The following is a 27741-nucleotide window of genomic DNA, read 5'->3' as shown; positions in this document are numbered from 1 at the left end:
AAGGCAGATGGATCATGTGAGGTCAGAAGTTTGAGACCAGCCTGGCCAACATGGCAAAACTCCGTCTCTACTAAAAATACAAAAATTAGCCGTGTATGGTGGTGGAAGCCTGTAATCCCAGCTACTCTGGAGGCTGAGGCAAGAGGATCGCTTGAACTCAGGAGGCGGAGGTTACAGTCAGGAGGTGGAGGTTGCAGTGAGCCGAGATCATGCCACTGCACTTCAGCCTGGACTACAGAGCAAGACTCCATCTCAAAAAAAAAAAAAAAAGAATTAACGATAATGTTCCCTACAGAGGGAGAGTGTGAAAAGGGTGGAAGGGAAGGAGAGGTAGTGTCACTTCTCTGATTAAACCTTTTTGTATAGCTTTGACTTTTGGAACCATGTGTTTTTACAAATTCAAAAAAATTAAATTAACAAAATTGGCAGAAAAAAATTGAATATAAACAAAAACATGGATTGAGCTGTATACCAAATTAATGATATAAACACACAGGGGGAAAAAACGGACTGTGTACATATAAACAGCCTAATGACAGAAAGAACTGCAAATAAATCTTGAACTTTGCTTAGTAGTTTTGTTATTGACAGTGCTATGGGCATAGGAATTCTGAAAGTATTTTCTGAATATTGTAGGATAGAGTCAATGACTACATTTATACTGAAATTTTTGTAAACCAGAGCTTTTGCTGATGGAAACCACAGCTTTTGCTGTTGCATTTCATATGCAAATATGAAATGGGGGCTAGAGATGAAGAACCCTGTGCTAGAATCACTATAAAGTCATGATTTTAAATATGTGGGTATAGATTTCCTGTCTATATTGGCCAAAAGTGTTTAAAAGCAGTCACAACCCAGTAGCGATATCCACACTTAGTGCCCAGATCTTGGTTTCTAAATTTCATTTCCCATTAATAGAAATCAGTGCTTCTTAGAAAAAAAAAATAGCTGATTCCAGCACTGGGCCAGGGAATATAGAATGAATATCTTGTGTGAAGGAGTGCCTAAAAAATGATGAGGACCTGTCAAAAGGTCTCTGAAGGGATTCCCACTGTCCAAATCAGGAACAACTTGAGCATCAAAATAAATATCATCCAGCCTGGGCAACATGGCAAAACCTTGTCTCTACAAAAAACACAAAAAATTATCAGGGCATGGTGATGTGTGCCTGTAGTCCCAGCTACTTGGGAGGCTGAGGTGGGAGGATCACCTAAGCCTGGAAGGTCTAGGCTGCAGTGAGTTGTGATCACACTGCCGCATTCCAGCCTGGGTGACAGAGTGAGACCCTGTCTCAAATAAATAAATAAATATCATTAGTAACAGATTATAACATATTAAATAAAATGGGAATTCATGAGCCCATACTGATACAAATAAATGAATAAGTAAGTAGATGGATAGATGATAGACAGGAAAACTTTTCTTTACATTGGAATGTCAATTGAGGCCAGGCGCGGTGGCTCATGCCTGTAATCCCAGCACTCTGGGAGGCCGAGGCAGGTGGATCACCTGAGGTCACTTCGAGACCAGCCGGGCCAACATGGTGAAACCCCGTCTCTACTAAAAATACAAAAATTAGCCAGGCATGGTGGTGCAAGACTGTAGTCCCAGCTACTCTGGAGGCTGAGGCACAAGAATTGCTTGACCCCAGTGGCAGAGGTTGGAGTGAGCCAAGATCACGCCACTGCACTCCAGCCTGGGTGACAGAGTGAGACTCTCTCTTGAAAAAAAAGAAAAAGAAAGTCAATTGATAATAGTAAACACAATGATGAAATTAGAAAAATCACTATGTGGCAATCATCACAGTAATAATAAATTCAACTAAAAATATCAACAAATGATAAAATTAGTGGGTGAATATTTGATGAGGAGCAGGATACTTACATGGTCTCAAAATAACTCTCCACAAAATACTTACTGAGTATAAAGAGAAAGACAGTAACTATAAGCAGTAACTTGAGGCAGAGAGCACTTTAATCAAACAATGAAAGTTAACATCAACATGTTAGACAAATTGAAATCATACACCACGTCATAGGATACATTGAGGACACACAGCCTCAGTTCCGTGATATCTTACCAAAATGCAAGTCATGAATCTAATCACAAGGAAGCATAAGGCAAAGGCAAACTGAGGGACATCCCGCAAAATAACTGACCTTTAAGAGGGTCAAGGTCATAAAGCCAAAGAAAGATAAGTAGATATGGCAACTAAATGCAACATGTATTCCTGTATTGGATCCATTTGCAATAAAGGACATTAGTGGAACAATTGGATAAATGAATGGGGTCTATGGGTTAGACGATAGTAATTATCAATGTTAACTTCCTGATATAAATGGTTGTATCATGGTTATGTAGGAGAAAGTCCTTGTTTGTAGGAATATTCTAAAGTATTCAGGGATATTAGACATTATGTCAGCAACTTTTCTTCAAATGGTTCAGAGAGTGGGGAAGCTATTTGTTCTATCTTTGCACCTTTGAAGTTTGAATTTATTTCAAAAGTGAAAAGAAAAGATTCCATGAGTCCACACTTATACTAAAAACAAACATAAAAAAGGAATAGAAAAAGAGAGAAAGTTTTTATTTACAGTAGAAAGCCAACTGAAAAAATGTATAAGGAACAATAGAGTTTTAAACATTACTATTTTTCAACCACTGTGTTAACTGATTTAGGCAAAAATCATCAGTGGATCCTAAAATCATTGAGTGATAATTTGTTGAGGAACAAGATACTTATACAAACTCAAAGTGTCTTCTCATATTACTTATTAATTACAAAGGGGGAAATGGTACCTTTACCTAAATCTGATAGATACTACTTCAGCCAAGTAATTAAAGTCACCATTACCCATGATGGGATGAACTGACATCAGATGATTCCTGCCATGATGCATGCACTAAAAGAGACACACACCATTTACATCGTATTCCTTCCAAGAATGCATACTCATAATCAAATCACAAGAAGGCACTCAGACTAACCTCAAGTGCCCAGATCTTAGTTTCTACATTCTACTAATCAACATTCTGTAAAACAATAGGCAAGTACTCTTTCAAAATGTTAAAGTTATGAAAAACCATGGAAGGCTGATAAATCATTGCACATTAAAGGACACTAAAGAAACATGATAAAGAAATATAATGTGCGATCCTGGATTAAATCCTACATTAAATGTATAAAAAATTGCTATATTCTTTTTTTTCCCCAGCTCTGTCACCCAGGCTGGAATGTAGTGGTGCAATCACAGCTCCCTGCAGCCTCAATCTCTGGGACTCAAGTGATCCTCCCACATCAGCCTCCCAGGTAGCTGAGACTACAGGTACACGCCACCACAACCTGCTAATTTTTTTTTTGTATTTTTTTTAGAGATGGGGTTTTGCCATGTGGCCCAGGCTAGTCTCATACTCCGAGGCTCAAGGGAATCTATCTGCCTGCCTCAGCCACCCAGAGTGTTGGGATTACAGGCATAAGCCACTGTATCTGGCCTAAACATTGCTAGAGTCAATATTAGTATAGTAGTAAAATTTGAATAAGGGCTTTATAATGGGTAATATTACATCAATGTTAAATTTTATGAATTTGATGATGAGACTGTCCTAATTCTAGTTGATCTTTTCAACTTACTCTCAAATGTTTCAGAGAAAAAAAAGAATAAGAAGAGTATGTGTGTGCATGAGAGAGAGTGGGAGAGGTGGAGAAAGAACGCACAAACGTGTTAAGGTGCTAATAAAATGTGAAGTCTTCAAATTTTTAATTTATAAAGAAAAGAAATTATCTCATTCAAATCTGTATCCTCAGCATGTCCTAGCATTGCCCTGGAATATAGTAAATGCTCAATATATGTTCATTAAATGCTGAAATGAAATGACAAAGTCTAATCAGGACTCTTACTTGCAAGTAATAAGACATTCAGTTTAAACTGCCTAAGCTTAATAGGAACTCAGTACATTAAACTGTAAAATCAAAGGGCACAGCAGTTGGCATAGCTGGATCCAGGTGTTCACTTGATGTGATCACGATCTGGACTCCTCTTTCTCTCTCAGCCCTGTTTTCCTTTGTGTTGGCTTTACTCTCTGCTATGGCTTGAATGTGTCCCCCACATTTCATATGTTAGTATATTTGGAGGTGGTGAGGGCCTTTAGGGGTAATTAGGATTAGATAAGGTCATCAGGGTAGGGCTCCCATGATGGACCAGTGGCTTCATAAGAAGAGGAAGAAAGACTTGAGTGGGCATGCTCTTGTCCTCTTGCCATGTGATACCCTCCACCATGCTATGATGCAGTAAGAAGGCTCTGACCAGATGTGGATCCTTTGGCCTTGGACTTCCCAGCCTCCTGAATTTCAGAAATAAATTTTCCTTCCTTCCTTCCTTCCTTCCCTCCTTTCTTCCTTCCTTCCTTCCTTCCTTCCTTCCTTCCTTCCTTCCTTCCTTCCTTCCTTCCTTCCTCCCTCCCTGTCTCTTTCTCTTTCTCTCTCTTTCTTTCTTCCTTTCTTTCTTTCTTTCTTTCTTTCTTTCTTTCTTTCTTTCTTTCTTTCTTTCTTTCTTTCTTTCTTCTCTCTCTCTCTTTCTTTTTTTTTTGAGACAAAGTCTTACTCTGTCACCCAGGCTAGAGTGCAGTGGTACAGTCCTGGCTCACTGCAGCCTCCACTTGTGTTCACTTCCTAGGCTCAAGTCACCCTCCTACCTTGGCCTCCTGAGTAGCTGGAACTACAGGTGTGTGCCACTACACTTGGCTAATTTAAAAAAATGTTTTTGTAGAGATGAGGTCTCACTATATTTCCCAAGCTGTTCTTGATCTCCTGGGCTCAAGGGATCCTCCCACTTTGGCCTCCCAAAGTGCTGAGATTATAGGTGTGAGCCACCATGCCCTGCCAAGAAATAAATTTATTTTCTTTATAAATTACCCAGTCTGTGGTGTTTCATTATAGCAACAGAAAATGGACCAAGACACTCTCAAACTGACTCTTCATATAGTGGCACCATATAGCTCTCTAGTTCAGCAGAAATAAAGATTATTTTGTCCAATTGTTTCATAAACTTCCACTACTAATCTCATTGACCTGATGTGAGATGCCAGAGAGGTTGAAAAATGCTAATGAGCATATCTGAGACTTGAGACTTTCACCCAATCCATGCGGAGTAAGAGAAGGGTAAGTGTTGTTCTCTAAGGAAATCAGGTGGCATAATGAGGCAAAGCCAAGCCACGTTGGAACCAATGATGTTTCATAGCTGGCACAGAAGGGGAGGTCAGTGAGCAGTAGGTGGTGCACATATAACAAGCCCTTTAGGGCAGTGGTCACAAGTTGGCAGCCCATGGTCCAAATACAGCAGACAGATGTGTTTTGTTTGAACTCCCTGCTATGGTTTGAAAGTGTCTCTTCCAAAATTCAGGTGTGGCCAATGCAATAATATTAAGAGGGGTATCTTTAAGAGTTGATTAGGCCAAGAAGGCCCCTGCCTCGTGAATGGAATTAAGGCCCTTATAAAAGAGGCTTCATGCAGCACTCAGCTCACTTGCCCTTTCGCCTTCTGCTGTTCCTCCCCTCCGGAGGATTCAGCAACAAGGTGCCATCTTGGAAGCAGACAGCAGCTCTCACCAGTCACCCAAATCTGCCAGTGCCTTGATCTTGGACTCCCCAGCCTCCAGAACTGTGATAAAATCAATTTCTGGTTCTTTATAAATTACTCAGCCTCAGGTCCTTTTGTTATAATAGCACAAATGGACAAAGGTATTCGCTGTTTTAAAAACTGTGAACTTTTTTTTATAGCATCCAGATTTCTGGCTTCTCTTGAAAACTCAAGACACTGAGTTCACATTCTCACACAGGAACAATTGGCTGGAGCTGAGTAGCCTTAAAGAAAGAACATCCTCTGTAGAACGGCATCCCCCTCATTCCCAATTTTCTCACGCCTGGCCCAAGTCTCTCATTTACGCGACCGGTGGGCTCTATGGGCACTTAAGCCTGTGACAAGTGAAGGGGAGCTCGCAAACTCCCAGCAGGTTCTTCAGAAAACCCACTTAGCCCTTAGCACCTCCCTTTGGCCACTTGCATTCTCCTCCTTCCAGCTTTCTATTGTTAGCAAAATTTTGAATAAAGATTTCAGTAAAATTTTGAAAAGAAGTAAAGGGGCTCAGAAATTTGGCAAAACTAAGTTTATGCTTGAAAACTGCGAAATAAATAGGTGGAAAAAAACGTTTTACCACAATTTGCCTCAAAGGGTTCCCACACTCCTGCATTAACTAGAATAGTTTAGAAGCAAAGGCGAATGACTATTCCTACCCTCTTCCGCTCTCACCCACACTCGCAAAGTCCTAGAACTACAATCCCTTTAAGGACATCAGTATGAATATTTTTGTTGTCTTCCTTCTCTAGTATTTTCAGAAACTTAACACATGCTGGACGTAGCAGGTGCGATTCTAATTATAATGTGAGTGGGAGTCCACCGAGCCAACTATTTCAGAAGGGCTTTGAAAGTTGTATCAGAGCATCGAGCTGGTCGCAGCATTGTGCTGCCTGAGCAGCAGCCCGTTTGGGCATAGATCCATTGACTGTCAGCCTCCTTCTGGCCAGTTAAACCCCTGAGAGCTAGGAGTGATTTAAAAGAAGAAAAAAAAGCCAGCACCTGCTCCAGCTTTGGCAAGAACCCTAAAATAGAGCAACCATTTCTCGTGAGAGCTGAACATCAGGGTCTGCAGCTGCTTGCTTTCTTATCGAAAATCAATTTCTGTCTATTAAATAACATAAATAGGATAGCCTTTCTCCCTTTCAAATTCATCACGTTTTTTCCTGACTGAAGGAATCTTTTTGAGCACTTCCGTGTAGATTTGGAGTGAGTGGGGAAGGTTTTTTTTTCCCCTGTCAAAAACCATCAACCCATGAAAAAGAAGGAATCCACTTGTAAAATATTTTTTTTTTCAGTTGGCCACTTTTACAAGTAAGCATAGAGCTTACTGTTTCTTGTTTTAGTTTTCTTTCCCAGGCAAACTGCAGAAGAATAAATGAAAAATATACACGGGAACCTAATACTTCTCTTCAGTAAATACCCAGTCCTCAATAAAAGGATTCAGGGCCGGGCGCGGTGGCTCACGCTTGTAATCCCAGCACTTTGGGAGGCCGAGGCGAGCGGATCACGAGGTCAGGAGATCGAGACCACGGTGAAACCCCGTCTCTACTAAAAATACAAAACAATTAGCCGGGCGTGGTGGCGGGCGCCTGTAGTCCCATCTACTCGGAGAGGCTGAGGCAGGAGAATGGCGTGAACCTGGGAGGCGGAGCTTGCAGTGAGCTGAGATTGAGCCACTGCACTCCAGCCTGGGTGACAGAGCCAGACTCTGTCTCAAAAAAAAAAAAAAAAAAAAAAAAAATAGGATTCAGTTCAGTATAATAGTACACACATAGCGAAAGTGGCATGGAGAGAAAAAGGACAAGAAAGAAAAGAGGATAGAGAGTGTATGGTCAAAGATGGGAAGAAAGAAGATAAAAGTTGATCCCTTGATCAGACCACTCCCCACTCCAAACAACCTTAGTCCCTAAACTCACCTTACATCCTAATTCTGTAAATGCCACAACTCTTTAGCTTGGTCCTTGAGCCTCCCACACACCTAGTCTATTCAGTTGGGTTGTTGTTGTCCTGGATGCCCTGATAAAACCAACCTTGTTTCCCCCAAACTTGTCTCAATTCCCTGAAGAATAATAAGCACACTCAAGGAGAACTCTTCCTACAGTAAGTTATTCAACTTAATTATCCAGATCTTTTCCCAGAGTGCATACAATTTTATTTGTTGTGTTTTGGATGGCTCATTCTTAAGAGTCCAGAAAAAGCATATTACTAGCTCTCTATAAATGCATCCATTCAACCAGCATTTCCTGCTTTCCTGTTGAATGCCCTCTGAGATACTGAGAACTATTGGACTCAAGATGGCATTTCTCACCTCCTCCAACATAATTCTCTAATAACCAGACCGTTAGGCATTCTGTCAAAATATCTTGTACGTGGCCCTATCATTTCTTTTACTTAAGTAAATGCAAGTTGCCCATAGTGAAGTTAGCCAAGCAGAATACATCTTACAGGGAGAATTATCTATTTCTTAAACTTCACCCACAGAAAATAAGATGTTTTAGAATGTGTACATTTTTAAAATAGTTTGATTTGAAGTGCCAAGGAAGGGAAAATATTTAAAAATGAGTTCTGCAAAACAATAAGGCAATTAGAAGTCATTATTAAAGTAAATAAACTTTGTTACTTCTTTCCTCTCACCTCCCCTTTTCACCCCCATCGATTCTGCAGTGTCTCTTGGTAAAAAAAAAAAAAGCACTGTACACAGAGAGAAGCTAAGGATAGATAAATGCATTTTAAAGTCCATGAACTCAGTAACATATCTTCTCTCTGCCTATCCTTTGGTTTAGGCAGGGACTCAGAGTCAGCTTCCACTGTGCCTCTCTATCACTGGTCTTGGAACCTTCCAGTTATGTTAGATAATCCTTTTATGGCCTGGCATTCTTAGTGTCAAATACAATTACTGGTTAACCTGATGGCTGTCTCCTCTCATGAAGAAAGTTTTTACAAAACTTGCCAAGACCAGGTGAAGACTAGACCAGATCTAGTCTCAGAGCTCCAGGCTCCTCCCTGACCTCTCTCTGGTTCTGACAGCAATGACAGGGCAATGCTGCCAGCAGGCCTGGGTGAGGGAGACCCCTGCCCTGATTCTGTTTATTTTCTGAACTTTAGGCCCAGAAGTAAAGCCAAATGTCCTCTGCATGCTGTTGTGAAACCAGTTAATTTTCAGATCTATTATAAGGGCAGTGGAGTGATTCGCACAAAAATCATGCCATGCCTCTGCTCAAAAGTCTCCAGCAAATGCTCATCTCACTCAGAGAAAGCCTACTACTGTCCTCCAGTGGTCTACAAGCCTCACCAGCACATACCTACCCCACCTGGCTAACTCTCTAACTTCCTGTTCTTCCACCTCCCCCTTGGTCTCTCTACAGCCATGTGACCCTCTTGCTGGTCCTCCAGCATCTCAATCTTTTACTCACCACTGGGCCTTTGCATTTGCTGTCTCCTGTGCCTGGAATGCTATTCCCCCAGGTACCCACAGGTTTACTTTCTCCATTCCTTGCAGTCTCTGCTCAAATGTCGCTTTGTCAGTGAGACCTTTCTTGAAGATACTTCATAAAACAGCAGCAGCCCGCTCCCACAGTTCACATACCATACAATGCACTCATTTGAAGTGTACAATTCAGCGATTTTTAGTATTAACAGAGTTTGCATCCATCACCACTATCAATTGTACAACATTTTCATCACCCCAGAAAGAAAGTCTGCACCCTCTGATCATCATCACCCTCGGACATACCAATTACCCCAGTTCCCCAGCCCTAGCTGACCACTAATCTACTTTCAGTCTCTATATATTTGCCTATTCTGGACTTTTCATATGCATGAAATTATACAATATACAGTCTTTTATGATGGGCTTTTTTCACTTCTCTTAATGTTTTTAAGATTCATCCATGTTGTGGCGTGTATCAGTACTTCATTGCTGCTTCTTGGCAGATAATATTCCAGATGGATATACCACATCTTAGTCCTCTACTTATCAGTACATGAACATCTGAATTGTTTTCACTTTTTGGCTATTGTGAATAATGCTGTGAAAGGCATTGTGAGCAAGTTTTTATGTGGTCATATGTTATTTCTCTTGGGTACATACCTAGAGATGGATCCACATCATTTGTGTTATGCTTTATTTGAGCATTTGTTACCAACTGAGGTATTATATATTGACTTGTTTTCTGTTTTATTGCCTGCCCTGCTCCCACTAGAATATAAGGTCCCTAAATGCAGGATCTTGATGTGTTTTGTTTGCTGCTTAGAATAGTGCCTAGCCCAGAGGGACTATGCAACAAATATATGTTATATGAGTGAGTCAAAGAATGCTAAAATCAGAGCAAACTTATGGGGAAAAAGCTATTAATTGAATAAACCAATCATGTGTACATTAAAATTCCACTTGTGGGAAGAAGTCTGGAATAACAACTTTCAGGGAAGTAAAAAAATTCCAGAACTGCCACCAGCCTGTGCCTTAGTCAAGTGACTTCCTTTTGGCCTCAGTTCCTCCCCTTTAAAATATCAGGGTAGAACTAGTATTCCTGGCTCCTTCCAACTCCATGTTCCTCAGTGGTAACATAAAAATGAATAAGTGACTTGATTTGCTCACACAGGTATTTATGTTTCATTCATTCATTCATCCCAAAAATATTAAGTGCCTTCATGAGCCAGACACTCTTCAGGTGACTTACTGTGCATATCAATATTTCTAGTCAATTTGGATAATAATTATACCATTGCTGATTTAAATTTCTTTTTTAAATTTCGTCAAATACAGCTGGATTGGGCTCTTTAAAAATGAAAACTCTCTCTTAATTATTTTAAGTTTTAAAGACGTGGGCATAAACTGGAACTAAAAAAAATTAGTATCAACACGGTGTAAATTTATTATTGTTTCTTGCTTCAGTATGTTCCAGTTTCATGCAGATACAAAATGCATCCATTTGCAGAAATGGAGAGGCGATAAGTGGGGTGAGGGATAAAAAGCCCCGGTCAGACTCAGTGGCTGTGGCTTTTGCTCTATGGGACTACAATCTACATTCCGAGCACTCACCATTCACAGCTGCTACCTCTTCTTGTGCTTCTCATAGTCTTCATATACTGAAGGTTTGTATGCAATGAGGCGAGCTTCTCTATTATTTCTTTACCCGGGGAGTTTATTCCTCAATTTGGCATAATTCCTCAAGTGTTGAGGGGGCAGGGGGAGTAAGAGAGCTGAAGAGTTTTTTTCTTCTATCGACACCATGCCTATGGGTAAGCTGTACACTTTGTCTCCCTTGTACCTTCGTTTCCTCCTTAGGAAGACAGTGGATTTAGAATTTAGATACCACTCTCTACGAGGTTGAGCATGACCATCTGCAGAAGTTAGAGCAAACCAAAGCAGAAAGGCCAAAGGCATGAGAGGTTCTTTTGTATAGCAGCCTTGTTTTTGCTGGCGAGTTATGCTTGTCAAATCGCTGGCTATGTTCCTGGACCAAATATTCCAAAATGTACTTTGTCAGGAGAATTTTCGATGATTAAGTCCCAAGGACAGTTTTACAAAATCTTCCCACTACATGATTTTAAGAAAGCATTTTGGGAGAGCAAAACGAACCTGGGAAGAAATACACAAATGCCTCATTCAACAAACATTTGTTTACCTGTGATGTGCCAGGCTCTGAGCAGGCGATGGTTAATGTTTTCTCATCTAAGCTGCCCTGAGTCTCCATGAGATGAGGATCACTGGCTTGCTTTGTTTTACAAATGAGGAAACTGAGGCTCAGAGATGTTAAACAATTACCTCAGCTAGGATTATAAAGGCAATAGACAAAAATCTATGGAACTCCAAGGAGATCCTGGGAAATAAGTCGCCCTTATGATATAATTCTTTAAAATATTTCTTAGTATTTTATTATTTTATTTTTTTAATTTTTGTTTTTATTTCTATTTATTTATTTTTTTTGAGATGGAGTCTCGCTCTGTCGCCCAGGCTGGAGTGCAGTGGCGCAATCTCGGCTCACTGCAAGCTCCGCCTCCCGGGTTCACGCCATTCTCCTGCCTCAGCCTCCGAGTAGCTGGGACTACAGGCGCCCGCCACCACGCCCGGCTAATTTTTTGTATTGTTTAGTAGAGACGGGGTTTCACCGTCTTCTCGATCTCCTGACCTCATGATCCGCCCGCCTCTGCCTCCCAAAGTGCTGGGATTACAAGCGTGAGCCACCGCGCCCGGCCTATTATTATTTTAAAGATAAAAAAGAGTTGACTGTAAACTAGTTATATGTACTGGCCACAAACAACGGAACTAGCTCTTGGTACTAGAGAAAACAAATCAATAAGTAAATAAACAAGCCTGGCAATTGAAGAAAATGTACGATGAAAGAATAAATCTTAGAAAGTAGCAGGAACTAAGGGGTTCAGAGACTCTTAATAGAAACAAATAAGCATTACCCTTCAAGGTAAGTAGGTTTGATGATTTTCAGCCATTTTGAAACTTTTCGTGCTCTACTCCACTCAAATTTCAGAGAGCGAATATTGGAATGATTTAGTTTGGGACTTCTGCCCATGCCTTGGTCAAGGGAGGGACACTTGACATGTATGCTGAATCTATGTTATTTCTGATTGGAGGTGAGTATTGGTTTTCTTAAGCAAAAGTTGGGTGTTGTTATCAGGAGAAGGGAGTGGAGAGGCCAAGCGGGCAAAACAACAGATGTCCATGAACCTGATGCCAGGAATGTGGCCTCTCCATCCCCTTGGGTTTGAGGCTAGGGGCAGATATAAACCATGAATAGAAATAAAGATAAACCCTGGATCAAAGCTATGGCCCAGGTCAGGAAGGGGCAGGCCTGAGCCAGGAGAGATGGATGACAGAGAGGGCACTTGGAGTTCTGAGGGGTGAGCAGCTGTATTTTCTGATACGCACTTCATCTAGCCGCCTGCACCGAGAATGCACCACATGGTCAGTAGAATGGAATGTAGGGCAGACACCAGCCCCTCGGAAGCACACAGAAACTTGATACAGTGGCTTTAGCCGGATGCATAATTCCCTGTGGTGTCCAACGAACGGAAATACGAGGCTGGCCAGGCCAGGTCAGAGGGTAAGATCAGCCAAGTGAGAGTTATCAGGGCCAAACTGCACATTTAGGTGAGACCAGGGAGGTTAGCCGAGGCACAGAGAAACTGCCCCATTCTCTTTCTTAAGCGGTGGCTTACCCAGCTAGCAACAGAGAGGGGTCCTCGTTGGGGTAGAAAGTGCTGGTACCAGAGAGGGTAGAGGAAACTCCTGTGATAGATGCATGAAGTGCAGTCTCATTTGGAGCCAATAGCTGGGCCAAAGAAGCAATATGAATTACCAGATACAAGAGGTCAGTTTGAGACAGTGGTCAAGAATGAGGCAAGAGACCAGGAGCTTTGATCAGAAACGGGTCTAGAAACACAGTGGGAAGTAGGATGGCTTGAGAAAGTTCCGTATACAAACTGAACAGCCCAAGAAACCAAAGCCTTGTTCTCACTGGGTGCTGGTCACATGACAGGGGGCTAGGCAACCAAATCAGACCACTTAATAGTATAGAACTGGGTTGGAAAAAAACAGGCAAATACTGTAGGTCTACCTGGGCACCTTGTCCAGAGAGGACATCCACTGAAGTGAACTGCAGGCAGGAAACAGAGGTCTGAAGGGGAGAAGCCAGGGTCCTACAGTCAGAAAGCCAGCCAGGTGGGCACTAGCCAGTAAGATAGATCCCTGCTCCCAGTGCAGATATCTGTCGAGGGAGGACACCAGGTTGCTGGACTTGGTAATGTTTATGAAGCGTGAGCCATTGTCTAATTGGGCAAGTGTCAATTCTTAATCCAGCGCCTTAGACCGCTCGGCCACCCTACTGTGGGCAAGTGTCAATTCTTAAAAGTGAGATGATGTTTTCGTAAAACAGTGGTTCTCAGCCATGGCTCACATTGGATTCACCTGAGATTTATTTGTTGTTGTTTTGTTTTAAAATGGGAGTGTCAGTATGTTACCCAGGCTGGATTCAAATTCTTGGGCTCAAGTGATCCTCCAACCTCAGCCTCCCAAGTAGCTGGGATTATAAGTGTCACGCCCAGCTCTCACCTGGGATATAAACAGATTGCTTCGTTAGTTCCACTGGTGAGTGTAATTTATTTAGACTGAGGTGCAGCTTGGACTTTAGAAGTTTTGAAAAGCTCCTCAGGTGATTCCAATGAGCACTCAGGGCTGAGAAGTGCTGTACGAGAGCATTGGGTCCCAGTGAGCATTCATTGGGACATTGACCCAGCAGGTTTTTGTTGAAAACTCGGTTTCTCATCCAAAAAAAATTACGGAGGTAATACATAAAGTATACATTTTTTGGAGACTTAACTAATTCTGAGAAGTTACTCAGTAAAATAGCTTTTCCCCCACTTTATTTATTAAGGTAACATTTACATCCAGATTTGAAGCATATGGTTCAATTAATTTCAACAAATACATACACCCAACAGCTGGGGAACCTAGATACAGAATACAGAAATTCTTGTCCTGGCTTTGCAAGTTTTCTGTAAATTGAAAATTATGTACATCAAAATTAAAAGTTAAAAAAAGTATACACTTGTATTATCACCGCCTAAATTAAGAGAGAGAACATTTCCATTACTCCACAAAGCTCCTGGTATTCCTTTCTAGTTACCCCAAGACCTTCTCCAGAGGCAATCATCCTAAATGATTTTTATCACCATAGCTAAGTTTCACATATTCTTTTTTTTTTATTATACTTTAAGTTTTAGGGCACATGTGCACAACGTGCAGGTTAGTTACATATATATACATGTGCCATGTTGGTGTGCTGCACCCAGTAACTCGTCATTTAACATTAGGTGTATCTGCTAATGCTATCCCTCCCCTCCCCCCCACCCCACAACAGGCCCTGGTGTGTGATGTTCCCCTTCCTGTGTCCATGTGTTCTCATTGTTCAGTTCCCACCTATGAGTGAGAACATGCGGTGTTTGATTCTTTGTCCCTGCCATAGTTTGCTGAAAATGATGGTTTCCAGCTTCATCCATGTCCCTACAAAGGACATGAACTCGTCATTTTTTATGGCTGCATAGTATTCCATGGTGTACATGTGCCACGTTTTCTTAATCCAGTCTATTATTGTTGGACATTTAGGTTGGTTCCAAGTCTTTGCTATTGAAGTTTCACATATTCTTATAGTAAATACTAGTTTATGCCTGCTTCTTTCCCTTGATACAATGTTTCTGTTGTTTTGTGAATCACACTAGTTCATGTACATTGTGTGAACTAGTAGTTCATTCCCATTATAAATAAAGCTGCCATGAACGTTCTTTATACCAGTATTTTTGTGGACATACTCTTATTCCTCTTGGGTGCAGCAAGGTTTTCACTGTGTGTGTGTGTATCAGATAATATATATAAATATACAGATGCTGAGAAATTCAACTGGGAGTGGAATTGTTGCTACCAGTAGCTATCTGTTTAGCGGTAAACTCTTTTCCAAAATGGTCATACCACTTTATATTCCTGCTATCAATGTATTACAGCCAGTTCATATATTTTCTGATGCTTGGTATTTAAATCTTATTTAGTCTCATTGCAGTTGATGTGAAGTGGTACTATATCATGGTTTTAATTGCATTTTCTTGATTACTGTTAATGTTAAGCACCTTTTCATGCACTTATTGAGTGTTCATATATTTTTTATGTCAAGTATCTCTTCAAGCCGTTTGCCTGATCTTTTTTAGTTTTGTCTTTTTTATTATTAATTTGTAGTTCTTTATATATTCTGATATCAGTACTTTGATGTATGTTGTCAGATATATGTCTTGTGAATATTTTCTCACAGTCTATGAATTGCCTTTCATTTTAACTATTTCTTTAAAAAAGGAAAACTACATCTTTTGATTAATGTTTTTAATTTTGTTAAGTCAAATTTATCCTTTTTGGATGTCCTAAGAAATCTTTGCCTTCCTCATGGTCATGAAAATATTTTCCTGCATTTTCTTCTACAGGCTTGATAGATTTAGCTTCCACATTTAGATTGATCACTCATCAAACAATTGATTTTTGTATTCTACATGATTGTTTAACACAGAATTTCCCAAACATTTCTGGCCATAAAATCTATTTCCCTATATAGCACCTATGTCCATGCCAAGGAACTAACATAATGTACACTGAGAAATGACTGTTTTATTCGAGGAAATCAGTGTAACTGAGTATGTCAGGATACCATCAAATCCATTAACTACAATCTGGGCCCAATGAACAAGACACAAAAGGCAGTAAGTTGGCAGGACGCGGTGGCTCACGCCTGTAATCCCAGCACTTTGGGAGGCCGAGGCAGGCGGATCACGAGGTCAGGAGATCGAGACCACGGTGAAACCCCGTCTCTACTAAAAATACAAAAAAAAAAAATTAGCTGGGCGTGGTGGCGGGCGCCTGTAGTCCCAGCTACTCGGAGAGGCTGAGGCAGGAGAATGGCGTGAACCCGGGAGGCAGAGCTTGCAGTGAGCCGAGATCGCGCCACTGTACTCCAGCCTGGGTGACAGAGCAAGACTCCGTCTCAAAAAAAAAAAAAAAAAAAAGGCAGTAAGTTAAAAAGAGTTTGTAGTAGACTTGACATACCTGGGAGAGAACTCTTTTCAATTGAGCTTAAAACCTATAAATATTCAAAATGTGGAAAATTAACAACTATCAACTAACTTTTCTATTAACAAACTAGGCCTTTATCAATAAGATGAATACCTTATTTGTAAGCCTTTGGGAGATGAAGACTATGTTCATTCATCTCTCTGTCAGCACCCAAAACAGTTCTGGGTATATACTAAACACTCAATAAATACATTTGCAGTTGAAATACAATATTTTATAAAGGATATACATCAAAATGTTAAATTATTCTTTTGATGGTGAGACTACAGGTCACTTTTATGTTCATTATTTTAGTCTTTATTTTGTATTTCAACAATGATTGCACTACATATGGTTTACTAAACAGATCAACAGATAAATATGTATCATTTTACTGTACTCTGTATCTTTTTTGCATTTTATATTTAAAAGTGAGCTTTATTTATAAGAAAATAAACAAGGAAAACTGCTTAACATTCTGAAGGGAAATCACCTTTAACTTGTAAAATGAACTTCCTTTAAATTTTAAAAATATTTATATTTAAAGTACCCCTTGGGAAAGACTATTAAGTCTCCATTAGAAGAAAAGAGAGAAGGTTTAGTCTCATAATTTCTTATTCTTCAATTAAGTAACTAAACATTAACACTAAGACCTTGGATGTTGTGCTTGAACTTGAGAAACTAATAATTGATGGGACTAATGACCAGGAGCCATGATATATGTTTTGCAAATGCCTACAGGCAGCAGCAGCAGATAAGAAAAAACATAACTGAAAGCTTTATAAAATGGGCGTGAAGTATTGTTTACTGGTGGATGAGAACAACTGAATATTTGGTCTGCTGCTTCAAAATCTAATTTACCTTGAAACATCAAATACTTAGCTTCTAAATTGATGATTGAAGAATACCAATAGACGTAGGTCATTAAAATTCCCTCATCTCAAGGAATTCCTTTAAAAAACCAAGAATTTGTTTTTAGATTTTTATAATCTACAGTGGCTCTAACCAAGGATAACCAAATCATGGGCCAGTGTAATTTTTGTGTTTAATCTGTCACTGAAACTGTTGTGTCTTTTCAAATATTATTAGATTTGTGGGGTTTGTTTGTTTTTGAGACAGAGTCTCACTCTGTTGCCCAGGCTGGAGTGCAGTGGCATGATCTTAGCTCACTGCAACCTTCGCCTCCCAGGTTCAAGTGATTCTTGTGCCTCAGCCTCCCAGGTAGCTGGGATTACAGGTGTGAGCCACCACACCTGGCCTGTGTTTGCTTTTTTGTTTAGACAGTTCATACTTTACTTGTATTCACTATAAAACCCTGCACTATCAGACAATACAATAGAGAGAGAGCACTCACAGTAAAACGTCTGTTATTAAGGATGTTGTGACACAGGACAACTCATCACCATAAATGAAAATTTTACAGCAACATGTGAGAGGATTTCTTTCCGCCTCAGAATGCAAAGCAGTTTTCTTTACTTATTTTCTTACAAACAAAGCACACTTTTAAATCTACAATGAAAAAATATATAGCATGCAGCAAAGTGATACATATTTATCTGTTGTTCTGATTTGTAAGCTGTATGTAGTGCAGTCATTGTTGGGATACCTAAGTGGTTGCTATTTATTGTTTTGATTAACATGAAAAATGAAAAGAGGGAATACTTTTAGATGTGAAAGGAGCATTGCAGATGACAGACTTCAGTAATTGCTCCAGCAGACTGCAAAGGGCTAGTTTTACAGCAAGAAACTGGATAACCTGGTTAAATGTTTCATTCATATGACCTATCTGATTAGGGGTGGGCTGGTTGGGATCTGCTGGGCCTGAGGTTAATTTCTCCCTAACAGCCTCAGACTATGACAGAACAACCTCTTCATGCCCTGTGCTCTACTGTGGAATTTGTGATCCTGCCCCTCAGGTCAAAGCTATCTTAAAATGGCAAGAATAGCAGCAATACTGAGTGAGGCGTTCAAAAGGAGGAGAGCTGGCTGGCCCAGGCTGCTGGTGTGAGAGAGAGATGAAAATATTGTTGTCAAAAGCCCAGCCAGGATCTTTTCAAATTTATTATCATAAATGCCCTCATGCAGCCATCCTGCTTTCATCCGGTGGAGTGGGTGGGAAGCAGAGAATCAGGAAGAAATGAGAACGCTAAGGACCTGGAGAGTGAGGAGGGCTTCAGCACAGGATATACTTTCTCTGGATCTCAGATCTCAAAACGATCTAGGGCCCATAATCCCTGAGTCCTCATTTGGGTTCAACAAACTGACCTGAGGGATCCACATAAGTGTCTTCCAAATTATTTTGAATACTCTGAAAAAAATAATCTCTAGACTCACACAACATTTCTAACACCAAATGTGGGGCATGGGGGGTTCCCCACACCAACCAAGTCTCCCAACATTGGGGTGGGGTGAGGCGGGGTAGGGGAGGGAGTGGGGTCCTACAATTTAATTCAATCCTGACACTATCTACCAGATGGGTAGCCTCAGACCCCACAAGTGAAAAGGCTCAGTCCCACAGACTGCCCCTACTTCAGGTGCCAGACGAAAGTGCGGGCCTTCCTTCCTTCTGATCGATCCTCTAGAAACTGAGGGTTTCTAAGACCCCCTCTCCCCCGAGGTTTGATAATTTGCTAGAATAGTTTAGAACTCAGGGAAACACTTTGCTTACATATATTAGTTTATTATACAGGATATAGCTCAGGAACAGCCAGACGGAAGAGCTACATAGGGCAAGGTCTGGAGTTCAAGGTGAGGAGTGTGGAGTTTCCATGCCTTCTCCAGGTGCCCACCCTCCCATCACCTCCATGTGTTCACCCACTTGGAAAGTTATCAAATCTTGTTGAGAGTTTTTAACAGCTTGAATTCCATTCCTCATCCTCTCCCGAGAGGTGGGTGAATTGGGATGAAAGTCCCAAGTTTCTATAATCCTTCTGGTGACTGGCCCCATCCTGACACTATCTGGGTCCCACTCTAAATCACCTCATTAGCATAAACTCAGGCATGTTCAAAAGGGGCTCCTTGCAAAGAACCAAAGACACTCCTGTCATTCAGGAAATTCCAAGGGCTTTACGAGCTCTGAGCCAAGAACTGGGACAAAGACCAAACATATTTCTTTTTACACTACAAACACTTTTTTGGATGATGGAACATTTATGCTTTCAGGGAATACATCTGAATTTTGGAAATAGCCAAGCCCATTCAATTCTAATCAAGCTGGACCAATGATGACTTTCATTTGGATAGCGTGTTTCATTTCACAAGGTGTTATCACAATGCCTTGTATTATTTAATCTTCAGGACAACTCCTGGAGCAGGTGCAGTCATGCACCACACAATGACATTTCAGTCAATGATAAACCACGTATATGACAGTGGTCCCAGAAGATTATAATGGAGCTGAAAAATTCTTATCACCTAGTATTTACTATGCTATACTTTTTATCATTATTTTAAAGTATACTCCTTCTACTTATTTTTTTTTAGAACTGTAAAATAGCCTCAGGCAGGTCCTTCAGGAGGTATCGACAAGAAGGCATTGCTATCACAGGAGACGACAGCTCCATGCATGTTCCTGTCCCTGAAGACCTTCCAGTGAGTCAAGATGTGGAGGCGGAAGACAGTGATATTAATGATCCTGACCCTGGTAGGCTAATGTGTGTGTTTGTGTCTTAGTTTTTAACAAAAAAGTTTAAAAGGTAAATAAAATAACAAAACATTAAAAATCGAAAAAGCTTACAGAATGTATTAGTCTGTTCTCATGCTGCTAATAAAGATATACCTGCGACTGGGCAATGTATAAAAGAAACAGGTTTAATTGACTCACAGTTCCACATGGCTGAGGAGGCCTCACAATCATGGTGGAAGGCGAATGAGGAGCAAAGTCTTGTCTTACGTGGGGGTGGCAAGAGAGCTTAGGCAGGGGAGCTCCCATTTATAAAACCATCAGACCCTGTGAGACTTTTTCACTACCATGAGAACAGTATGGGGGAAACTGCCCTGATGTTTCAATTATCTCTACCTCGCCCCGCCCTTGACACGTAGGGATTATTACAATCCAAGGTGAGATTTGGGTGGGAACGCAAAGCCTAACCATATCACAGAATAAGAATATAAAGAAAATATTTTGTACAACTGTACAATGTGTGTTTTAAGCTGTGTGATTACAAGAGTCAAAAAGTTAATAAAAATAGAAATTTATAAAGTAAAAAACTATAGTAAGCTAAGGTTAATTTATTATTGAAGAAAGGAATTTTAAAAAATAAATTTAGTGTAGCCTAAGTGTACAGTGTTTATAGTTTACCGTAGCGTACAGTCATGTCCTAGGCCTTCACAGTCACTCACCACTCACTCACTGACTCACCCAGAGCAACTTCCATTCCTGCAGGCTCCATTCATGATAAGTGCCCTATACAGATGTACCATTTTTTATTGATTATACATATTTTTACTGTACATTTTCTATACTGAGATATGTTTTAGATATGCAAACACTTATCATTGTGCTACAATTGCCTACAGTATTCAGAACATGCTGTACAGGTTTGTAGCCCCAAAGCAATAGGGGCTAGCCTAGGTGTTTGGTAGGCTATACCATCTAGGCTGTGTAAGTAAACTCTATGATGTTCACACAACAATGAAGTCACCTGACAATGTGTTTCTCAGAACACATCCCCGCTGTTAAGCAATGCATGAGTGTACTTTTATTCTCAAATTGCAGAGGAGGAAAGCGAGGTTAGGAGCAGTTAAGGGTTATGCAGAGTATAAAACAAGTAGGTGGCAGAGGTTAAACTTGAGTCCAGATCTTCTGAATCAACATCAACATCAAAAGAAAGAAGAAGCTCTTTACCCTTTATCAGAGGTTGTATTTTATACTTTTAATTAGAAAAATATGAAGCACCACTATTAGGGCAGTGAAACTAATGTTCATCCATACTGCATAATCTTGTGCCAAAAGCAATTCCTAAAGAGAATTTCCAAAACATTTTAAGCAATGGCATCCTCATTAGCATGTGTGTGTGGTCTTCTAAAAAATAAATGAATAGTATTCCTATATTTCCAGATACATGGTTGGACTTTAAAGTCTCATTATTTCAATGTCACAACTGGTAAGACTTTAAAATGCTTACTGTATTAGCTTCTGTAAAAAAATCATTATGCAGGAAAAAATATTGAAGGCATAAGTGATTTAACAGCTGCAAAAGGGAAAATTGCAAAGAATACCTAATGAGTGTTAACATAACATAAAACCAGACTTGTGGGCTACTTTATTTTTATCTAGGAAAAGAAAAAATGTTAGCATAATACTGATACCTATATGTCTACAGAAGAACTTCATCATACTTAGAAGTTATATGCTAGGATTTCCTCTCATAAACAGAGAAATATGAGAGAGATGTTGTCTAATTCACTTTTCCCCACATTTTTTGGCTTTGAGTCATTCATTCCGTTATACGTTTCTTGTAGGTGCAGTGACTACATGTATGAAATAAGCCTGCAAGAGTGTTATATCAAGATAAAAGGGTCATATATGTGCCATAATTGGTCATCGAATGGCTTGACACTGATGTGTTAGAACAGTTCAACACCAATTGTTAAATATTAGGAAATTTTGTGAGCCAATCGTGGAGCATTTACCCAATGGAAATCAGTAAACACCACACACCAGGGGTTCCCCTCACTCCCACCCAAGCCAGTTTACCAGCACCCTGCTGACTTGAGGCGGGAGGAACAGTGGAGGGAGGTTGCTATTTACCACCTTACAAATGTTGGAAACCACAAATTGAGATTTCTCTGTACCAGCAGAGAAGACCAAAGATTATGCCAACATCTCTGGTTACTTTGGATTTGATTTATAAATAGAATTTTACTAAAGCTGGGACAATAAGGCTGCATTTAAGGACATTTCTATCTTGCCAAACAAACATTGGGAGCTACAAAAGAAATCCAAAGTGTTCGCAGTGGATCATTTAATTTACCTTCTGCTTAAAATAATGTATGGTGGCCACTATATTTATATAGTTGGAAAGAAAAAGGAAAGTTAAGACTATAGCTATATACTTTCTCTTTAAGAAAGAGAAATCATTTTTAGACATATATTTTTGGAAAAGCAGGCATTAAACTGATGATCTCTTAGGAGAGTGGAGATGGGATTAATGGGAATGTTTATTCTCTTAATGTCCAAATTTTCTTTGTTGCTTTTTTAAAAAAAATGGTGTTTAATTTTCTTTTTTCTTATCTTTCTTTCTTTCTTTCTTTTTTTGAGACACGGTCTTGGCAAGATCACAGTTCACCACAGCCTCCATCTGCCAGGCTCAAGTGATCCTCCCACCTCAGCCTCCCAAGTAGCTGGGACTACAGGCTCATGCCACCGTGTCCAACTATTTTTTTTTACTTTTGGTAGAGATAAGGTCTCGCCATGTTGCCCAGGTTGGTTTCAAACTCCTGAGCTCAAGTGATCCTCCAGCCTCAGTCTCCCTAAGTGCTGAGATTACAGGCATGAGCCACTGCACCAGCCAGCATTTAAGATTCTTATAACTAAATAGTACTGTTAAAAGAAAGGAAAGGACCAAATAATATCAGATAAATGTGGTCATACTGACCATTTGCTAATGGCCTGTTCAAGGCTGAAAACTTCTCCAATCGATCATTTCCATTCTTATTCTTCTAGTCTCAACCTATTTTCATTTCTTAATTGACTTGATTTTTCTTCAAAGATTAAATGCATTTGTTTCTTGTTGAACTCAGAATTTTCAGTTATTGTGCTTGTTTCAAAATGCTTTAAAATTAGTTCCTGCATTGCATTGAGAGACATATCAACTGAACTCTAAGGCCTGGTGAGGTCTTGCAAGCCCACCACTGCTTTCATTTGTTTGCAAACCCCATGGGACTCCTATTTCCAAGTGCTGGCAGTAGACACAGCTGGCAAAATTTTGTTCTGACAGACTACTTTATTCTTGTCAAGGAAAGTTTGTCAGTGGAAAATATGTCAGTAGAGGAGCTTCTGGAGAACTCCAGCATCAGGGGCACTGGGTTGTTATTTCTGGCTTGGCTGTAGAATGAACCCTGGGACTTTGGGCAAGTCACTTAATCTTTTAAAGCCTCACCTGAAAATAAGAATAATACCATGATTCTGTGACTCAAAGATACACATTTTCCCTGCATTTTATTATTCCTGAAATGGAATGTGTTTAAATAAACTTGCCAGCTTCCAGGCCCAGTATGGATACCTCAGTATGAGACATAAGTGACATTTGTGAATGTAGGTGAACTTGGAGGGCTACATAGAAGGTATCTGTTTATTTGATGTCACATGGGATGAGTGATTTGCATTGATAGCATCACACATGTTTATTTGTATTTCATGTTAAATCAAAATTTACATTTATTCTAATCAAAGCAAATCCTTGTCTCTAGAGGACTGAATAAATATTTTCCTATTAACAAGCAATAGCCTCCAATAACTGTTATTAAATTGATAGTCCTCAACTGATGACATATTATAATCAAGGAAAAGGGAAAATAATACCAGCAGGCTAATGTTGAAGATTCAATAAGATAAAGCTCATAAAATGCTTAGCATAGTGCCTGGTGCATAGGACACACTCAAGAAATATTGTCATCATTGTCATCATCATCATCACCACCATACTTTATAACACATTACTCAACAATCACTTTCCATAGCCATATTTCATTCACAGCCCCTGTGTAAGGAAGGCAGTAAAGTCTGATGCACCCAGCGACATTGGGCAAGTCACTTAATCTGAATAGGTGGTTCTCAACTTTTGCTGAATTTCAGAATTACCTTGTGAGCTTTTGAAAAATATCAGTACCTGAGTCCCAGGCCAATTAAATTATAATCTTTAGGGGTTGGGTCCAGGTATTTGAAATGTTATTAAAGCTTCCTGGTGATTCTAATGTGAATTATTTTGTGTTAGTGTTTCTCAACCTTAGCTGCACATGAGAGATCACACAGCTCAGATGAAGCCCATCAGCATTTCAGGGGTCAGATTTAGGCATCGGGATTTCTTTTCTTTTCTTTTTTTTTGAAGCAAAAAAGGAAAAAAGTTGCCAAGCTTTATTTAGGCTGTAATGGTTACAGATAACACACATCTAACCCTATATTCCATGCTTCCCATGCAGTCCCCGAGCAGGCTCAGCTACCCTTTCCCTCCAGTCTCACTTCTTGTCTTCCTCCTTCTTGTCCTTCTTGCCGTCCTTGGTGGCCTGGGAGGCCAGGGAGCCCATAGCATTTCAAATGGCTTCATTGTTGGGATCCACACCTGGGAGGTTCTCTAGGACACTCTGAAGGAACTCAGGGTCCTGCATCACGTCGTAATCATCCTCCTCCTTGGCTGGCTCAGATGTGTCCATGGCTGAGCTGGCATCAATGTCTGCTGATTCTGCCTGGCCAAACTCTGCTCCCTGCAGGGACTTCTGCATGGCATAAGCGATCTTCTCTTCCTCAGTCATACTACTTAGGTCAGGAAGCCCAGTGCGGCCAAACTCTTGCTGGCTGATGGTCATCTTCAGCAGGGCATGATCTGAGTCTTCAGTCCCAGGCATAGCAATCCTGGCCTCAGCAGCAGAAGCTGCAGCTGCCTGCCGGGCCTCCTCCTCCTGCCGCTGCCGCTGCTCTTCCATAAATACACGAAGGGCCAAGGCCAGCTCAGGATCAGCACTGGGATCTACTCCAAATTCAAAGTCACTGGCACCAACACCCAGCATGGCACCACCTTCACCAGCCAAAATCGGAAAACTGATGAGAGCATCAGCCAAACTGAGCCCAGCAGGCACTGTCACCAGATGAGAACCGGTTCCATCTTTGCCATTCAACGTGTTTACAAAGGCTGTCAGCTTTTCTGTGTTCACCTCCTCTTCCTCAAAATTGATAATGTCAACATTTACTTTCTCCTCCTTGAGGTGTTTAGCCAGTTTCACCAGATCCTTCTCATTGTCCTCCACCGGGTTTCCCACAAAGGCAATGATGCGGATCTTGTCATTCTTGCCTTGTCAGCGCTTCAGAGCCAGATGGGCCACGTGGATGCCTGTGCAGAAGGTGCTCTTGCCCTTGGGTTGGACAGTATGTAGCTTGGACAGGATACGGCCAGTGTCTGGGGTGAGTGTGGTCAGCACTTCACAGTCATTATCCAGTGTGATAAGGCCCACGTTGTTCTCAGGGTTGCTGTGGGTCTTTGAATGACAAACTATGTTGACAGCATCCTGCTGGGCCTGCAGCCGGGTGGGTAAGAAGTCTGCATTTTGCATATACTCACTGTTGTCCACACTTGTAGTTAGCATTTGCAAAGTCTCTCCAACTAGAGGTGAGAAACTGGGGTCAGGGATAGGCGAGCCCTCACTGATTTCCTCCAAAGGTGGGATCTGAGGTAAAACATCAGGACGACCAAGGTGAACGCCTGGCTCCACTTCCGCCTTTGTTGTCACTTGTGCCTTGTGTTCGCCAGAGACCAATGGCTGGTAAATAATGCAGGAGTTGCCACTGGAGCCTGCTCATTGAGAGAAAGATGAGCCAGACTGAAACTTTTTGGAGGGAGAAGGCTTCAAGGGAATCTTCTTAAATACTGTGTTGCACATGAAGCGCTGGAACCGTTCAGTGTAGAAGCGTGGGCGATGCACTGAGACAGTGTCTCCGTCACGTACCAGGGCTTTCCAAGATTGCTCCAACTTTTTAACAAACCTGTAAGACTGTAGAATGTCAATGATGCCTTTCCCCTTTACTATTCTGGGCAGGGGTGCCACCCATGTGGTCATCGGTCTCCACGGTGCCACCCCGTCGAGCCTCTCCCTGGATGGATTCCATGGCTGTGGAATACAGAGCCTTTTGGGGGGCCGGTCTTCAAGTATCAACTGAGTATTGTGTTTCGCTGCTTAAGGGCTCTCGTTGTGCATGATCTATATTATGGATTGACATCAAGAGGCTATAATCCATTATCTTGAAGCTCTGCAGCACCAAACAGTCACGCTGCAGGGTCTTACAGAGAGCGTTGTGCATGTCAGCATCCAAAAAAAGACCATCAGGGATGTCTTGTAAGAAGTCTAGGTCTTTAAATGTGGGAAGAGGCTTCTCCGCTCTTTCTGGGAAGCCCGCCGTTTGTAGGTTGAGCCTTTGAGGTCATATTTGATATGCATTTTTACCGATCTTGGTAAAAGATTGTTCATCACCACAATCCGAATGTTCTTGCCACCTATCTGCACACAGTACAGTCCATAAAATTTAGGCAGCAAAGTACGAGGGTTCTGGTTGAAGTTCATGTAGTATCCTGGAAGCAGCTTCTGCAGAAACTCCGCCTCTTTATGTTGGACTGTCTTAATAATGAACTCGTCGTCGCTGGACACATAGAACAGGGAACCACTAGCTCCAGAGCTACAGAGTTCAATCAGCGGCTCACTGCAGAGGGAATATAAGTAGTCATCGGGCCGGATACCAAATAGCTCCCGGAAGTAGCGGAAGGCAACAGGTGCATAGGTCTTGAAACTAAAGTCATTGTAGTGATGAGCAGGGGTCAGTTTGCTCCCTTCACTGGGAAAGAAGATACTCTCCACCATGTGGAAATCTTGCATGAGGACATCACGCTCTGGTTTGGTACTCAGGCTCCCCACAGTGTGGGTAATGCCTAACTGGATGGCACCTTTCAAGGCTGATGAGGTTGTCTTTTTATATGTTGTCTCTCCTGAGGAATCAACACTTCTATGGCCTATTTTCTTGATGGGCATGCCAGAGGCATAAGGCACCTCAGATGCCATGGGTCTCTTGATTCCAAATGCTGAGGACGAGGTACAGGAAGGGACCGCGGGATCAAAGGATGAAAAACCGACCGAAGACAACGGCCCGGAGGAGGCAGACGCCATCTTGGCAGCCCCCTCCCCCTCAGCAGCCTGGCTGTCTTTCAATCCGGCTCTTCCTCTTCTCGGAGACGTTACCAACGTCTCTTTACAGAACCCACGTTCTGTGGGCCACCCCCCACCCCCTCCGGGGCCTCCCTCAGACACGTCGAGCCGGCTGCTGGACCAGCTGAAGGCCACACTATTAGCCTGGCATGGGGCAGAACTCAGGTCTCGCACCTCTTCCACAAGTTTAACCGCTTTCCACAGGCGATACTTTCCCCTTTCACAGAAGAGTAAGCTTAAGCTGGCTGCTGGGACCTCGCGTCCAGATCAAGCCACATCTGAAAAAAAAAAAACGAGGCATGAAAAGTCCCAGAGGAGCGAACGCCCCCTCTCCGTCCTCCCTAGCCACGGCCTGTTAATCGCCCAACCTGGCCGGGATTTCTTTTCTAAGTAGTGGATCCCATACATCAGAATCATCTGGGGCACTTGTAATTTAATCTAAACTCATGTGCTCTAGTCCCCCCAATTTTTATTTAAGTCTGGGGTGAGGGCCCTACAATCTGTACTTTTAGTAAGTTCCCCTGTTTTTCTCTGGTATAGAGTTTGAGAATTGCCAGTCTGATAAGCCTCTGACTGGTGGTGATGGTTGCCAGTCTGATA

General features: G+C 41.3%; 1 protein-coding gene and 2 pseudogenes across 1 annotated transcript in view; 1 reads left to right on the top strand and 2 right to left on the bottom strand.

Moving 5' to 3' along the window:
- Positions 1 to 27741, top strand: part of PLCE1 (phospholipase C epsilon 1) — a 440302-nt gene that overhangs the window by 28956 nt on the left and 383605 nt on the right. Inside the window, exon 3 of the mRNA XM_063629733.1 lies at positions 19717 to 19876. The gene's annotated coding sequence lies outside the window, so the exon portion shown is untranslated. The remainder of the gene's footprint in view (positions 1 to 19716; positions 19877 to 27741) is intronic.
- LOC134732588 (26S proteasome non-ATPase regulatory subunit 4-like) lies at positions 22467 to 25854 on the bottom strand (annotated as a pseudogene).
- Positions 24296 to 27155, bottom strand: LOC129468997 (phosphatidylinositol 4-phosphate 5-kinase type-1 alpha-like; annotated as a pseudogene).

This window comes from Symphalangus syndactylus, chromosome 2, assembly GCF_028878055.3.
Source record: "Symphalangus syndactylus isolate Jambi chromosome 2, NHGRI_mSymSyn1-v2.1_pri, whole genome shotgun sequence".
Classification (NCBI taxonomy): domain Eukaryota; kingdom Metazoa; phylum Chordata; class Mammalia; order Primates; family Hylobatidae; genus Symphalangus; species Symphalangus syndactylus.
Note: the sequence above shows the minus strand (reverse complement) of the source record. Positions and strands in the feature narration are given on the sequence as shown.